At 49.8% G+C, this 17,056-nt stretch overlaps 1 protein-coding gene and 1 long non-coding RNA gene across 4 annotated transcripts in view; one reads left to right on the top strand and one right to left on the bottom strand.

Annotated features, from left to right (window-relative positions):
* LOC146788710 (uncharacterized) overlaps positions 1–4,846 on the top strand; it is a 100,516-nt gene extending 95,670 nt beyond the window's left edge. Inside the window, exon 3 of the long non-coding RNA XR_014969703.1 lies at positions 4,334–4,846. This is a non-coding gene — a long non-coding RNA (uncharacterized LOC146788710). The remainder of the gene's footprint in view (positions 1–4,333) is intronic.
* Positions 1–17,056, bottom strand: part of LOC146788709 (NXPE family member 4-like) — a 588,533-nt gene that overhangs the window by 453,270 nt on the left and 118,207 nt on the right. The gene's annotated exons all lie outside the window — the stretch shown is intronic.

Below are 17,056 nucleotides of genomic sequence, written 5' to 3'. Positions count from 1 at the left end.
TCAAGCGCTCCATCACAGTGCGGGTCTTTTTGAGCTGTCTCCTTAGAGTATGTCTCAGTGTTGGTCTCTGTTGCCAGGCTGCTTCTCCCCACCCTTCCTTTTGTGCTTATGTGTGTGCTACTCCCCATTGCTTCACCCTTTTGTGTCCCTACCAGCCCTCCCTCGAGAAGCTTTTTGGTCCAATCCCGTTTCCTTTTGTTGCTTTGACGTTCACCCCCAGCTCTCCCCTGTGTTGCTTTGATGTTCACCCTCAGCTCTCCCCTCTGTTGATTTGATGTTCACCTCAATTCTCCCCTGTGTTTCTTTGAAGTTCACCCCAGCTCTCCCTTTGTTGCTTTGAAATTCCCCCCAGCTCTCCTCTGTATTGTTTTGATGTTTGCCCCCAGCACTTCCCTGTGTGGCTTTGAAATTCACCCCAGCTCTCTCCTGTGTTGCTTTGACGTTCACCCCCAGCTCTGACCTGTGTTGCTTTGACTTTCACCCCCAGCTCTCCTCTGTGTTGCTTTGATGTTCACCCCCAGCTTTGACATGTGTGGCTTTGACTTTCACCCCCAGCTCTCTCCTGTGTTGATTTGACGTTCACCCCAGCTCTCCCCTGTGTTGTTTTGACGTTCACCCCCAGCTCTCACCTGTGGTGCTTTGAATTTCACCCTCAGCTCTCCCCTGTGTTGCTTTGACTTTCACCCCCAGCTCTCCCTCTGTTGCTTTGACTTTCACCCCCAGCTCTCCCTCTGTTGCTTTGACGTTCACCCCCAGCTCTCACCTGTGGTGCTTTGAATTTCACCCCTAGCTCTCCCTCTGTTGCTTTGACTGTCACCCCAGCTCTCCCTCTGTTGCTTTGACTTTCACCCCAGCTCTCCCTCTGTTGCTTTGACTTTCACCCCGGCTCTCCCTCTGTTGCTTTGACTTTCACCCCCAGCTCTCCCTCTGTTGCTTTGACTTTCACCCCCAGCTCTCTCCTGTGTTGCTTTGACTTTCACCCCCAGCTCTGACCTGTGCTGCTTTGACTTTCACCCCCAGCTCTCCTCTGTGTTGCTTTGACGTTCACCCCCAGCTCTCCTCTGTGTTGCTTTGATGTTCACCCCCAGCTCTCACCTGTGGTGCTTTGAATTTCACCCTCAGCTCTCCCCTGTGTTGCTTTGACGTTCACCCCCAGCTCTCTCCTGTGTAGCTTTGACTTTCACCCCCAGCTCTGACCTGTGTTGATTTGATGTTCACCCCAGCTCTCCCCTCTGTTGCTTAAACGTTCATCCCAGCATTTCCCTCTGTTGCTTTGACGTTCACCCCCAGCTCTGACCTGTGTTGCTTTGACTTTCACCCCCAGCTCTCCCTCTGTTGCTTTGACTTTCACCCCCAGCTCTCCCTCTGTTGCTTTGACGTTCACCCCCAGCTCTGACCTGTGTTGCTTTGACTTTCAACCCCAGCTCTCCTCTGTGTTGCTTTGATGTTCACCCCCAGCTTTGACATGTGTGGCTTTGACTTTCACCCCCAGCTCTCCCCTGTGTTGCTTTGACTTTCACCCCAGCTCTGACCTGTGTTGCTTTGACTTTCACCCCAGCTCTGACCGGTGTTGCTTTGATGTTCACCCCCAGCTCTCTCCTGTGTTGCTTTGACGTTCACCCCCAGCTCTGACCTGTGTTGCTTTGACTTTCACCCCCAGCTCTCCTCTGTGTTGCTTTGATGTTCACCCCCAGCTTTGACATGTGTGGCTTTGACTTTCACCCCCAGCTCTCTCCTGTGTTGATTTGACGTTCACCCCAGCTCTCCCCTGTGTTGTTTTGACGTTCACCCCCAGCTCTCACCTGTGGTGCTTTGAATTTCACCCTCAGCTCTCCCCTGTGTTGCTTTGACTTTCACCCCCAGCTCTCCCTCTGTTGCTTTGACTTTCACCCCCAGCTCTCCCTCTGTTGCTTTGACGTTCACCCCCAGCTCTCACCTGTGGTGCTTTGAATTTCACCCCTAGCTCTCCCTCTGTTGCTTTGACTTTCACCCCAGCTCTCCCTCTGTTGCTTTGACTTTCACCCCAGCTCTCCCTCTGTTGCTTTGACTTTCACCCCGGCTCTCCCTCTGTTGCTTTGACTTTCACCCCCAGCTCTCCCTCTGTTGCTTTGACTTTCACCCCCAGCTCTCTCCTGTGTTGCTTTGACTTTCACCCCCAGCTCTGACCTGTGCTGCTTTGACTTTCACCCCCAGCTCTCCTCTGTGTTGCTTTGACGTTCACCCCCAGCTCTCCTCTGTGTTGCTTTGATGTTCACCCCCAGCTCTCACCTGTGGTGCTTTGAATTTCACCCTCAGCTCTCCCCTGTGTTGCTTTGACGTTCACCCCCAGCTCTCTCCTGTGTAGCTTTGACTTTCACCCCCAGCTCTGACCTGTGTTGATTTGATGTTCACCCCAGCTCTCCCCTCTGTTGCTTAAACGTTCATCCCAGCATTTCCCTCTGTTGCTTTGACGTTCACCCCCAGCTCTGACCTGTGTTGCTTTGACTTTCACCCCCAGCTCTCCCTCTGTTGCTTTGACTTTCACCCCCAGCTCTCCCTCTGTTGCTTTGACGTTCACCCCCAGCTCTGACCTGTGTTGCTTTGACTTTCAACCCCAGCTCTCCTCTGTGTTGCTTTGATGTTCACCCCCAGCTTTGACATGTGTGGCTTTGACTTTCACCCCCAGCTCTCCCCTGTGTTGCTTTGACTTTCACCCCAGCTCTGACCTGTGTTGCTTTGACTTTCACCCCAGCTCTGACCGGTGTTGCTTTGATGTTCACCCCCAGCTCTCCCTCTGTTGCTTTGACGTTCACCCCCAGCTCTCACCTGTGGTGCTTTGAATTTCACCCTCAGCTCTCCTCTGTGTTGCTTTGATGTTCACCCCCAGCTCTCCCTCTGTTGCTTTGACTTTCACCCCCAGCTCTCTCCTGTGTTGATTTGACGTTCACCCCCAGCTCTCCCCTGTGTTGCTTTGACTTTCACCCCAGCTCTCCCCTCTGTTGCTTAAACGTTCACCCCAGCATTTCCCTCTGTTGCTTTGACGTTCACCCCCAGCTCTCACCTGTGGTGCTTTGAATTTCACCCTCAGCTCTCCTCTGTGTTGCTTTGATGTTCACCCCCAGCTCTGACCTGTGTTGCTTTGACTTTCACCCCCAGCTCTCTCCTGTGTTGATTTGACGTTCACCCCCAGCTCTCCCCTGTGTTGCTTTGACTTTCACCCCAGCTCTCCCCTCTGTTGCTTAAACGTTCACCCCAGCATTTCCCTCTGTTGCTTTGACGTTCAGCCCCAGCTCTCCCCTGTGTTGCTTCTTACATTCACCCCCCGGTCTCCCCTCTGTTGCTTTGACGTTCACCTCGGCTACTCCCTGTATTGCTTCGCCTCTCTCTCCACCCTGTCCGTATTTGCTCGGATCCTCTCCCCTCCCACGTGTCGCTTCCGTTCTGCTCATACTGCCCAGTATTCTGTGGTCAAAGTGGGGGGATCTGAGGGGCACACACTATTACATTTTCGAAAAACAGATCCCCTACGTTTTCTGAAAAGACACTTGTTCCAGGGCGGTTAGTTCCAACTGGTGAATGCTTCGGTTGGAATGTAAGGCAGGGAGTCTCCTGTGCTGTGAAACCGAGGGAGTGGCAGACAGCTAAAGAAGCCTTCCTGCCAGGGTGCCTGCTTGAAATGAGAGGTGCCTGGACGCCCGCATTGGCTTTAATCGATGGAATCCCTTGAAGCTTCCTGATGACACACATTTATCCTTTTTGAGAGGGATAGTAATGGAGCTACCACCTGAGTTGGGAAGTGTGTGCTTTTAAAAGACCAATATAAAAACAATTTGCAATATATACAGTCTTGGTATTACTAAAATCTATATTTTGGAAGTGTTTTCTTAAAATCTTAAGCCTTTTGTGCATTTTGTAACAGCCTATCCTGTAAGCGGGGTGATTCCTCCTAAAGGGCGGAGGAGGGTCGTCCCGCCTGCTGTGAGCGTGCTGGAGCAGGTTTTCTGTTGAAAATTTATTGGGTTTTAAGCTCCAGTTTTGTCTATAAATCGAGACTTAAATTACTAATCTATAATCGATAATTATTTGTTTTGTGAGAGTTTTTAATTAATCAACATACTAATGAGAGAAACTACACGTGGGAATGCATATATGTTGCTTAATAATAATGTGCGGTTATTTAATATATGTGTGCTGTTTGTTTTGTGTTGATGCTTTTAAATAATAACGTGTACTAATGCTTAAATATGTTGCAGATGGCTAGTTAATTACATACACATAAGGGTATTAGTGGGAATTAACACTGTTTAATCATTGCGATGATGTAGTAACGTTGTTTGTGTTTCTTTCAATTAAGATGGTTCGTTTTGGCCTAAGACAAGATGGCTGCCGTTTACAGCCTGTGCTCGAGTGAATATGATGTGACGAGAGGCCTTGTTGAAAGTCACCTGACTATGGCTTCTGCTGGAGTTTGAAAGTTCCCGTGATGACAGTGACTCCAGGCAAGCGTCCAAATAACCTTGGAGGAAAAGAGAGCCACAATGAACTTTGTGATTACAGTGGTGGTTCCGAGGAAATGTGTGCGCGAAAGTAACATTTGCAAAACTCGAGTTTCCTTCTTCCGTCTTTTTATTTTTGTGATTTTTTCTGAGCGGAGGTTTTTCCAAATGTAGCGATGCTACATCCTTTCCTGCTCGCTCTGCTCAGCGGCTTAACGGATATTCAGAACATTTTATGTTGCTTTATTTTGTAAGTTCTGCTATAAATATTGTTAGACTAGAGAGGGTCTAAGGCCACTTCTTCCCAAACCTGCGTTGGTGAGGATCGATGCTGTGAGGACGGCGACTCGGGAGACTTCTACTAAGAGACCTGTCCTGACCCATTTATGACATTTAGCTAGAATAGGTAATTATGAGAATAATGATTTTGCTTTGATTGACTTTCTTTTGAACTAATTTTAGATAAAGTACCATTATTTCAAATACAGTGTTGGTGGTTATTTCTTGTTGTTTATTGAATATTCTAATGTGATTATTGCTGTTTAAATCATGACTCAGGATAGTATCAATTCGATCGCATTGACCTTACTGTAGATACAGGGTGTTTCAGGAGTTTCTCTCATGACCAATGCTAATAGAGTAATCGAGCGTGTGTTAGTGAAATGGGCCCAAGCGTATGATGAGTGCATGTGCGTGTATCTGTGAAATTACTCTATCCGTGGAAGTAGGGAGAATTTGTATGCCCTGATCTGCAGCAAGCGCAGCAGGCAAACACAAATATCTCAAATGGCAGTTCAGTGCCGTTGTATTTTGCCGCTGGCTCGCCCTGTGTACAGAGCGAGTCTAAAGGCAGAGGGTGGGGCTGATTCCTGCGAATGCAGGATAAAAGCTTCCCCTGCCAGTGCGCATGTCGCACTGGCCGGCTGTCTTGCAACGGCCAGCCCGACATACTCACTGTAGAACCAGCAATCCCAGGCCGATGAAACAGCCGAGGGATTTCTGGCACAGGCCCCCAGCTTCAAAATGAGCACTGGATTAGCCAGCTTCAACCAGTTCTGGAGCAGCTCTCATGCTGCTCTTGGGCACCAGGATCGCCAGGAGTGAAGCGCCACACTGGGCGGGAGTAGCATTTATGGTGAGTTCTGCACCATCGCGCCTCACCATATTGTCGTCTTGCTAGCCACCACTGCTGCTAACAAACCTTGGTCACATCCACAGAGTCAAAAGCTTGGACAAATGCAAAGCTGTGCCAGGGCTCTAGAACGATACCTTTGTTATTAAGGCTGGAGCTGAGCGTGCTTGAATAACCCCCATAAGACCTCCTTCGGGAACCCCCACGATCTTAGCATCCTTGGTCCAATCTTCAATTCCAACAAGAATTGGAGAAGGCAAGAGGTCTGGCCTTGACTGCCAAGAACATTCCAAGTTGTTGCTTTCTTGTGTTCCTATGATGCTGTGTGTTTGTACGTCACTGGCAATAACAATTAGACGAATTCTCCCATTTCTTATTAGACAAACACACAGACACCATGCATTGTTACAGGATAGATGCTCCCTCCACGCTAATGTCTGCAGCCAAGAGATAAGACTAGATGAAAAGCATGGTGCTAACAAGAACTATTCAAACTTGATACACATAGAAAACGTTCTACAGCTTTGCAATGCAACAGTTTCACATTCGCTCAGCAAAGCTCGCTGCACACAGTTACACTGACCGCCTCCACAAACAACAACCTGCCAAGTTCCTTTCCTTTTTCCATTGAGCCTCGGCAGCGCATGCGCTGTTCTGCGAGCCAGGCTGTATTGGAGTATGTTCTTGAAGCCCCGCCCACTATCCGCCCATATTTGTCACGGCTTGTGTAATTGTCCATGTAAATGCTGGCTTCTGATTCGTTAATAGGCTTGTTAGTCTCTCCTTAGTATCGCCTTGTCTTCATTTGTAACATCCAATGAGGACTGGCAGCGGTGCCTTGAAGCTCTTCAGGGGCTACGGGAGACAGAAGGGGGCAACGCAGCGATGCCTTCAAGCTCTTCAGGGACCACGGGAGACAGAAGGGGGCAACGCAGCAAGCCTTCAAGCACTTCCGGGGCCACGGGAGACAGAAGGGGGCAACGCAGCGATGCCTTCAAGCTCTTCAGGGGCCACGGGAGACAGAAGGGGGCAACGCAGCGATGCCTTCAAGCTCTTCAGGGGCCACGGAAGACAGAAGGGGGCAACGCAGCAATGCCTTCAAGCTCTTCCGGGGCCACGGGAGACAGAAGGGGGCAACGCAGCGATGCCTTCAAACTCTTCAGGGGCCACGGGAGACAGAAGGGGGCAACGCAGCAATGCCTTCAAGCTCTTCCGGGGCCACGGGAGACAGAAGGGGGCAACGCAGCGATGCCTTCAAGCATTTGCAATGCAATAGGTCTCGCATTTGCGAGAGTTTAAGCTGTTGGCATTGTAAATGACATGCCTTTTATTTATGTTTTAAAAACCAAAACATAAATAAAAGGCATTGCCATTCTCTTGCTGGCACATCCAACACTAGACTCCAGGGCACAGGCACAGGCAAGAGGCCATCCCTCCACATGATTGACAGATCATTTATCCAATACCAAGACAAGACTGAAAGCTACAGAGGGTGACACATGGCCACACTGGATGTCTGCTTGACCATGGGAGGAGTCAGTGCGTTACTGACACTTCAGCCAGCCAATAACCAACGATGTCTGAGCCACAGCCCAGTTCTATAGTTGATATTTGGTTTAAAGTGATTCTTGGAGATTGCATCGACTCAAGAGACCTTTGTCTCTAGGCCAGACCTGAAAAGGAATGGGAGACTGATTCAAAAGAGCCCCAAGGACTGTCGTCTGCAGTATTTACTGTCAGGGGGTCTTCAGAGGTCTAAGATGGAGCCCCCAGTTCAACCTGGTGGCAGGGGACATTAAAAATCAAATTATTACCCCAACACCCCTGGAGGTACACCCCTAGGCGTGGTGGGCGGTAGTTTCTTTTGCTTTTAATAACACGCCCCCTCTTTGGGGGGCGGGGCTGTTTTTGAGAAACAGAAGAGTTGCAAAGGTTTGGTCACCAGCCACCAGAACTATGCAGAGAAATGGGCTTGAGATCAAAATACAAGGAGGTGACGAGCAGCGCACCATGGATTAGGTTCAGAATACAAGGAGGTAGCGAGCAGTGGGCACCATGGATTAGGTTCAGAATACAAGGAGGTGGCGAGCAGTGGCACCATGGATTAGGTTCAGAATACAAGGAGGTGGCGAGCAGTGGCACCATGGATTAGGTTCAGAATACAAGGAGGTGGCGAGCAGTGGGCACCATGCATTAGGTTCAGAATACAAAGAGGTGGCGAGCAGTGGGCACCATCGATTAGGTTCAGAATACAAGGAGGTTGCGAGCAGTGGCACCATGGATTAGGTTCAGAATACAAGGAGGTGGCGAACAGTGGGCACCATGGATTAGGTTCAGAATACAAGGAGGTGGCGAGCAGTGCACCATGTTTTAGGTTCAGAATACAAGGAGGTGGCGAGCAGTGGGCACCATGGATTAGGTTCAGAATACAAGGAGGTGGCGAGCAGTGGGCACCATGGATTAGGTTCAGAATACAAGGAGGTGGCAAGCAGTGGCACCATGGATTAGGTTCAGAATACAAGGAGGTGGCGCGCAGTGGGCACCATGCATTAGGTTCAGAATACAAAGAGGTGGCGAGCAGTGGGCACCATCGATTAGGTTCAGAATACAAGGAGGTGGCGAACAGTGGGCACCATGGATTAGGTTCAGAATACAAGGAGGTGGCGAGCAGTGCACCATGTTTTAGGTTCAGAATACAAGGAGGTGGTGAGCAGTGGGCACCATGGATTAGGTTCAGAATACAAGGAGGTGGCGAGCAGTGGGCACCATGGATTAGGTTCAGAATACAAGGAGGTGGCAAGCAGTGGCACCATGGATTAGGTTCAGAATACAAGGAGGTGGCGAGCAGCGGGCACCATGCATTAGGTTCAGAATACAAAGAGGTGGCGAGCAGTGGTCACCATCGATTAGGTTCAGAATACAAGGAGGTGGCGAGCAGTGGCACCATGGATTAGGTTCAGAATACAAGGAGGTGGCGAACAGTGGGCACCATGGTTAGGTTCAGAATACAAGGAGGTGGCGAGCAGTGCACCATGTTATAGGTTCAGAATACAAGGAGGTGTTGAGCAGTGGGCACCATGGATTAGGTTCAGAATACAAGGAGGTGGTGAGCAGTGGCACCATGGATTACGTTCAGAATACAAGGAGGTGGCGAGCAGTGCACCATGGATTAGGTTCAGAATACAGGGAGGTGGCGAGCAGTGCACCATGGATTAGGTTCAGAATACAAGGAGGTGGCGAGCAGTGGGCACCATGGATTAGGTTCAGAATACAAGGAGGTGGCGAGCAGTGGACCATGGATTAGGTTCAGAATACAGGGAGGTGGCGAGCAGTGCACCATGGATTAGGTTCAGAATACAAGGAGGTGGCGAGCAGTGGAACCATGGGTTAGGTTCAGAATACAAGGAGGTGGCGAGCAGTGGCACCATGGATTAGGTTCAGAATACAAGGAGGTGGCGAGCAGTGGGCACCATGGATTAGGTTCAGAATACAAGGAGGTGGCGAGCAGTGGGCACCATGGATTAGGTTCGGAATACAAGGAGGTGGCGAGCAGTGCACCATGGATTAGGTTCAGAATACAGGGAGGTGGCGAGTAGTGCACCATGGATTAGGTTCAGAATACAAGGAGGTGGCGAGCAGTGGGCACCATGGATTAGGTTCAGAATACAAGGAGGTGGCGAGCAGTGGTACCATGGATTAGGCTCAGAATACAAGGAGGTGGCGAGCAGTGCACCATGGATTAGGTTTAGAATACAGGGAGGTGGCGAGCAGTGCACCATGGATTAGGTTCAGAATACAAGGAGGTGGCGAGCAGTGGCACCATGGGTTAGGTTCAGAATACAAGGAGGTGGCGAGCAGTGGGCACCATGGATTAGGTTCAGAATACAAGGAGGTGGCGAGCAGTGGGCACCATGGATTAGGTTCAGAATACAAGGAGGTGGCGAGCAGTGGGCACCATGGATTAGGTTCAGAATACAAGGAGGTGGCGAGCAGTGCACCATGGATTAGGTTCAGAATACAAGGAGGTGGCGAGCAATGGCTCCATGGATTAGGTTCAGAATACATGGAGGAGGCGAGCAGTGCACCATGGATTAGGTTCAGAATACAAGGAGGTGGCGAGCAGTGGCACCATTGAGAGACCTCGTGAAGGCTTCACTGGTGCTTCATCTGTGGCTGGAGGTGTCATTGCCAGTCAAAGTCATGCAAACTGGATTCTGGTTAAATTGAACCACAAATATACAAATGTATTTCTTTGGGGTTTATTATAGTATGTACACATTACAACTCTTCATCTGACTTCGACAGCTTTGAGGAAAGCATATTTCCATTGGGGTCCAGGCTCTAAAGAAAGCCACATCCTACTCAAGGGGATCTAAAGCCATGGCTGAAACATGTCGACCAAGGATTCTAAGAGTAAATTTCTGTCCTAAAATATCCCATTGTATTTATTATTTTTTACTTTTTATCTGACCATTGGCAATCCGTGTAATAGGATTCCTAGTTGAGCTATAGGTCATTTTAGTACTTTTAGGGGCATATTTACAAGCCCCTAACGCCACCACAAAGTAACGTTTTGGGGATTTATGGTGGCGATAGGGGCTTCACTTTATTTCCAATGCAGCTTTAAGCCACTTAATTTTGCATTATAAATAAGGCACCCTTTCACACTATACTTAGCGTGAAAGGGGAGGGCAATTTGTGTTGTGGTGGGCGTTCACTGCAACACCCATTGATTTTTACACTACCCAATATTTACAAGGGCGGCATTAATATGGGGCAGTGACAAAATTAAGACCAAGGAAAACCTGATCCCACCCTGGCAAAACGAGGAGAAATGTTTAATTTCTCCTCGTTTTTGCTGTTTCCATGTGTACTGCATTGTGCATCACACATGGAACAGCAAAATGCCAATGATTGTTTATGTGCAGGAAGGTGTCCCTTACTGCACATAAACAATAGTTTAAAACAAGCATTTGCAATGCAATAGGTCTCGCATTTATAAGAGTTTGAGCTATTGGCATTGTAAAATTACAATGCCTTTTATTTATGTTTTGGTTTTAAAACAAATAAAAGGCTTTGTCATTTACAATGTCTAGCATAAACTCGCATAAAAGCAGTGTGCGGCGTGCAGCAGTGTGCGGCGTGCAGCAGTGTTTCGTGTAGCAGTGTGAGGCATGCAGCACTGTGACGTGCAGTGGCGTGCAGCAGTGTGAGACATGCAGTACTGTGGCGTGCAGCGGCATGCAGCAGTGTGCTGCGTGCAGCAGTGTGCTGCGTGCAGCATGCAGCAGTGAGTAATGCAGCAGTGTGCAGCAGTGTGTGGCGTGCAGCAGTGTGCCGGTTGCAGCAGTGTGTGTCGTGCAGCAATGTTTTGTGTAGCAGTGTGTGCCGTGCAGCAGTGTGTGCCGTGCAGCAGTGTGTTTCGTGCGGCAGTGTGTTTCGTGCGGCAGTGTGTTTCGTGCGGCAGTGTGTGGCGTGCGGCAGTGTGTGGCGTGCGGCAGTGTGAGGCGTGCGGCAGTGTGAGGCGTGCGGCAGTGTGTGGCGTGCGGCAGTGTGAGGCGTGCGGCAGTGTGAGGCGTGCGGCAGTGTGAGGCGTGCGGCAGTGTGAGGCGTGCAGCAGTGTGTGGCGTGCAGCAGTGTTTCGTGTAGCAGTGTGAGGCATGGAGGGTGAGGAGAGACACATGGAGGGTGAGGAGAGACACATGGAGGGTGAGGAGAGACACATGGAGGGTGAGGAGAGACACATGGAGGGTGAGGAGAGACACATGGAGGGTGAGGAGAGACACATGGAGGGTGAGGAGAGACACGTGTGGAGGGTGAGGAGAGACACGTGTGGAGGGTGAGGAGAGACACGTGTGGAGGGTGAGGAGAGACACGTGTGGAGGGTGAGGAGAGACACGTGTGGAGGGTGAGGTGGAGGGTGAGGAGAGACACGTGTGGAGGGTGAGGAGAGACACGTGTGGAGGGTGAGGAGAGACGTGTGGAGGGTGAGGAGAGACACGTGTGGAGGGTGAGGAGAGACACATGGAGGGTGAGGAGAGACACATGGAGGGTGAGGAGAGACACATGGAGGGTGAGGAGAGACACATGGAGGGTGAGGAGAGACACGTGTGGAGGGTGAGGAGAGACACATGGAGGGTGAGGAGAGACACGTGTGGAGGGTGAGGAGAGACACATGGAGGGTGAGGAGAGACACGTGTGGAGGGTGAGGAGAGACACGTGTGGAGGGTGAGGTGGAGGGTGAGGAGAGACACGTGTGGAGGGTGAGGAGAGACACGTGTGGAGGGTGAGGAGAGACACGTGTGGAGGGTGAGGAGAGACACGTGTGGAGGGTGAGGAGAGACACGTGTGGAGGGTGAGGAGAGACGTGTGGAGGGTGAGGAGAGACACGTGTGGAGGGTGAGGAGAGACACGTGTGGAGGGTGAGGAGAGACACGTGTGGAGGGTGAGGTGGAGGGTGAGGAGAGACACGTGTGGAGGGTGAGGAGAGACACGTGTGGAGGGTGAGGAGAGACACGTGTGGAGGGTGAGGAGAGACACGTGTGGAGGGTGAGGAGAGACACGTGTGGAGGGTGAGGAGAGACACGTGTGGAGGGTGAGGAGAGACACGTGTGGAGGGTGAGGAGACATGTGTGGAGGGTGAGGAGAGACACGTGTGGAGGGTGAGGAGAGACACGTGTGGAGGGTGAGGTGGAGGGTGAGGAGAGACACGTGTGGAGGGTGAGGAGAGACGTGTGGAGGGTGAGGAGAGACGTGTGGAGGGTGAGGAGAGACGGAGGCGTGTGGAGGGTGAGGAGAGACGGAGGCGTGTGGAGGGTGAGGAGAGACGGAGGTGGAGGGTGAGGAGAGACCGGAGGTGGAGGGTGAGGAGAGACCGGAGGTGGAGGGTGAGGAGAGACCGGAGGTGGAGGGTGAGCAGAGACCGGAGGTGGAGGGTGAGGAGAGACCGGAGGTGGAGGGTGAGGAGAGACCGAGTTGGAAGGGAATCAGAAGTGGAGGAGAGATAGAGAGAGAGAGGTGGAGGGTGAGGAGAGACAGTGGAGGAGTGGGGGGGAGGGGAGGATATCACTTTTACTTCCTCTCCTAGTGTAAGGTAACGCCCCCACCCCACAGGCCCTGCCGGGGCCGAGAGCAGATCACTGTTCGCATCAGCCGTCACCCGAGACCGCTCCGTACTTGTTGGTAAATAGAGGTTCACTATCTGTTGATAATGGGATTCACTTGGGGGGCTGACTTACCTCCTCCACCCCCAGGGCGAACACTGAGAAGGCATCAGAGACCTGGTGCTGCCTATGCTGCAGTACTGCGAGAGAGAGGGATGGGGGGGCGGACAGAGGAAGAGGAGTGGGGTTAGAGAAGGGACAGGTGGGGAGAGAAAGAGGAGAGAAGGGACAGAGACCGAAAAGGAGCACAAAAAGAAAGTAAAGAGGAGAGTTGGGGAAAATGAAAACATTACGAGAGAACATGTAGCAAAGAGGTGGAGAGAGAAGATGGGAGAGAGTAAGGACGCAGCCAAGAGATAGGGCAGAGACAAAAAGAATCGAAACAATACAAAAGTATTGATCTTGGATATTTCTACAATGTACCCTCCCATAGCGCTGAAAGTTTTTTCCATCATTGGGGAGTGCCTAGAGAGCTCCCAGAGCCCATTATTTCCCATTCTGATCATTACAATCCTAATTTTAATCGCATTTTGGGTTGTTTTAATTGACCAGAATCTCATACCCAAAGGGAAGCTACGGCAGTGAGTGCTGACACTGTGAATAATAGGGTTGAAGTTGAATTCCCTTTTTCCGGGATAACAAATCTTTCTAGTCAATCCCCTTTGCAAACTCATCTAGGGCACTCAAACCATCTTGACAGTAGCCCCAATAATATCTGTCAGTCTAATCTGTCGGGAATAGGGCTGGGCTCAATGATCTCGTGGAATGTTGCTGGCCTTAAGTCAAAAATGGATTCCCCTGAGTGGGTCCAATTTATGGGTAATTTTGATGTTTGCCTCCTTCAGGAGACTTGGTCCTGCGAGCCGCAGTTTCTTCAAGGCTTTCTGAATTTCCACGTTCCTGCATCTAAGGGACCCAAAGGGCGTCCGATGGGTGGGCTAACAATATGGGCTCGACAAGCATTATTCTTGGCGGTCAATGAAATCAACACAGGCTCCCCTGACATTCAATTGGTCAGACTATCCGCGGGCCCATTGGGTGACGTGGACATCTATAATTTGTACTCGAGGGGGACTAATGGGATGAAGTCCAGGACTCTGGTTGCACTGGATTCCCTTATCACACAGCACTCAAGTGAGAGGGGAGTGCTTGCTGCAGGGGATCTGAATGTAACTTTTGAACCGCTCTTAAGTTCAGATTCCTGCTGGGGACTTGACCCAGAAGAAGAACAATTATGGGGTATCCCCGGCCTAGATATGGACCCAATAAAACGCTGGTCTGAGGCAGCAGTGCAGGTTAACGCCCTCTGTTATGAAAGAGGCCTGAGGGCTTTGAATGGATGAACCCCTGGTGATAAGGAAGGGGCCTACACCTTTGACAATGGCCGATACAAGAGCAGAATTGATTATGTACTCTGCAGCATGAGGTTGTGGCAATTTGTAAAAGACATGGTTGTAGCTCCCAGACCAGAAAGTGACCACAACCCTCTATGTGTAACGCATCGCTGGTGGAAAAGTAGCAATGAAGAACCAACAGTGACGTCATCTACTCCACCTGAGGTATTTCCCTCTAACGACATGCGCAGGCTTAAGTGGAGTTTGGTTAGGTCTAACGAAAAGGCAATTGATAGCATTAATATATTGCTGTCTGAAGTCATTGTGGAGCTTGAAAGATGTAGACTCTCTGACCAAGGTGTAATGGCAGCAACTGGCCACCATGAAACATTCTTTGAGGAACTACGCCAGTTTTTTCTTAAACCAACTAGGAGAGGTAGTCGACCACCCCCTAAACTCTTACGGTGGTATGACGCTGATTGCAAAAGTGCCAGAACTAATCTAATTACAGCCCTCTCCAGTGGCAGTATTGATCACGTGAGGGAAGCTCGCCAAGTATATAAGAAATGCATAGCTATAGCCAAAAAGAATTGGGACGAGCAATATTGGATAGACTTGAAAGATGCTAGTGATGCCAGGGACTCACGATTATTTTGGAACATCATCAAGTGGGGCAGGGGAGGGTCACCAGATAGACCAACAAATCATGTCTCACAAGATGACTGGGTAAACTACTTTAGGCCCCAATATGCATGTGACCCCCAGTCAAACCCCACAGGGGAAATATCCCTTGTTTTTTTCTCTAGTGGCCCTTTTTGCACTAAAGACACTCTATTGGCCCTGGGATCCGTAGCAGCTGGCCGCGCTCCAGGTCTCGATGGGATACCATCTGATCTTTTCCTTGGTAACAAAAAACCCTGGAGCGAATACATTACCGTTTTGGCAAATGCAATTGCTGTTGGTGCGCCAGTTCCTAAATCCTGGGGGGGGGGCTGTCATAATTCCTGTGTTTAAAAAGGGTGACAGAACCCTCCCTGGAAACTACAGACCAATCAGTTTAATTGACACAATCCAGAAGGTTATCGGGAGGATGTTATTGAACCAGGTGTTAGCGTGGGCTGACGATAATATGATTCTCTCCCACCTTCAAGCTGGTTTTCGTAAGTCAACCAGCACACTGGATCAGGTCTTTAGATTTGTGCAACTCCACTGGAAAGTGGTTACTTTGGGGAAAGGCAGTCTCTACGTAGCATTTGTGGATCTGCGAGCTGCCTTTGACCTTGTCCCCCGTCATCGGCTATGGGCTGTGCTCAATAAATTAGGACTCCCGGTAGAAATTTTGACAATGATAAGGAGGCTCCATGAGTCTAATTTTGCAAGGATCCAGTGGGGTGGAGCAGGTGAAGTCACTCCAGAGTTTCCGGTCGAGCGGGGTGTGAGGCAAGGCTGCACCATGGCTCCAACCCTTTTTTCCTTGTATATTAATGGGATTGCCCAAGCTATGCTCAACGCCACTATTGATGCCCCAAAACTTGCTGGAGTTACTACTCCGATATTAATGTTTGCGGATGATACGTTAATCGTATCAAAAACTCCAAACGGCTTGCAGAGAGCATTAAAAGTCTTTGAGGAGTTTTGTCTTGGCCATGGTTTGGAGGTAAACGTGGCCAAGACTAAACTCATGGCCTTTAATCCGCATCCAAATCGTAGAGAGAGTAAGTTTTTTCTGGATGGGCAACAAATAGAAATGGTTTCCAACTTTGTCTACTTGGGTATACACATAACTAGTACCAGCAAGTGGGACAAGCACATTGAGATCGCTGCCCTGAAGCTTAGACAAATCTCGGGAACCCTGATAAAAGAACACAAGAAGTCTTTTACCAAGCCCGTTAAACCTGTACTCCAAGTTTACGAGGCAAAGGCACTGGGTTCAGCTTTGTACGGGGCAGAATTATGGGGGTTTAGTCGGTTGGCTCCCCTAACAACAGCAGAAAATTCTTTTCTCCGTAGCATAACAAGCCTCCCGCAGAGTTCACCTATGGTCCCTGTAAGGTACGAGCTTGGCAGGAATGCCGTTGCAGATATCGCCAGATTACGTCCAATTTTATACTGGCGAAGGCTTTGGACTACTCCCGAGCTCTCTTTGTACGCCAAAGGGATTATTGATGTCATAGAACTAGATGTCTTTCATAAAATTGAATGGCTGAGGCAGCTTCGTCAGACCTTAACAGCCATGGGCATGGCGGGACTATGGAGTGAACCAACAACTGCGCAGTTCCCCCCCCCAAAGAAAGTTATGAAAGCTATTTATTGGGAGCGGGTTAACCACCAGGTGTGGAATCGTGTAAATCCTAATGGGATGGCTGGTCGTTATCTGGAGGCGAAGTTTACACCCGCCTTTGAACCCTATTGGGACCTGATCACAAAGCCTAGAGACAGGAAGCTGTATTTTCAGCTGCGAGCAGGTTCTCTTCCAATTAAGTCTCTTACAGGCAGATGGTCTAGTGCAAATGAAGAGATCTGTCCAGCTTGTGGGGTGCATGTTGAATCTATCGCCCATTTACTGTTTGTCTGTCCAGCACTTGCTGTTCCTAGGCGAGTGTGGTTGTCACCATTGTGTAGGAACTTGGGTACCACGAGCAGTGCCATTGCCTTAAGAATTTTATGCACCAGCACTTCCCCAACCATTTCTATCCCATTAGCAAAATTTCTGGGTTGGGCGTGGAACCTAAGGGCGAAAGCCTCTAGCAAATCACAGATAATTCCCTCTCAAGCTACCAACATCGCTGTCGCCTAGTGTCAAATTATGTAAAATGTTTTTACAATGCTGTAGCCCAGGGGTTTTTTTAATTATACATTGTTAAACTTGCTGTTAGTCCGACTAGTTTAATGCTTTTTTAGAATTCATTTTAACTTATTTATTGATGAACTTAACAATTTTAATGTGTTTTT

This window comes from Triturus cristatus, chromosome 10, assembly GCF_964204655.1.
Source record: "Triturus cristatus chromosome 10, aTriCri1.1, whole genome shotgun sequence".
In the NCBI taxonomy this organism is placed as follows: domain Eukaryota; kingdom Metazoa; phylum Chordata; class Amphibia; order Caudata; family Salamandridae; genus Triturus; species Triturus cristatus.
Note: the sequence above shows the minus strand (reverse complement) of the source record. Positions and strands in the feature narration are given on the sequence as shown.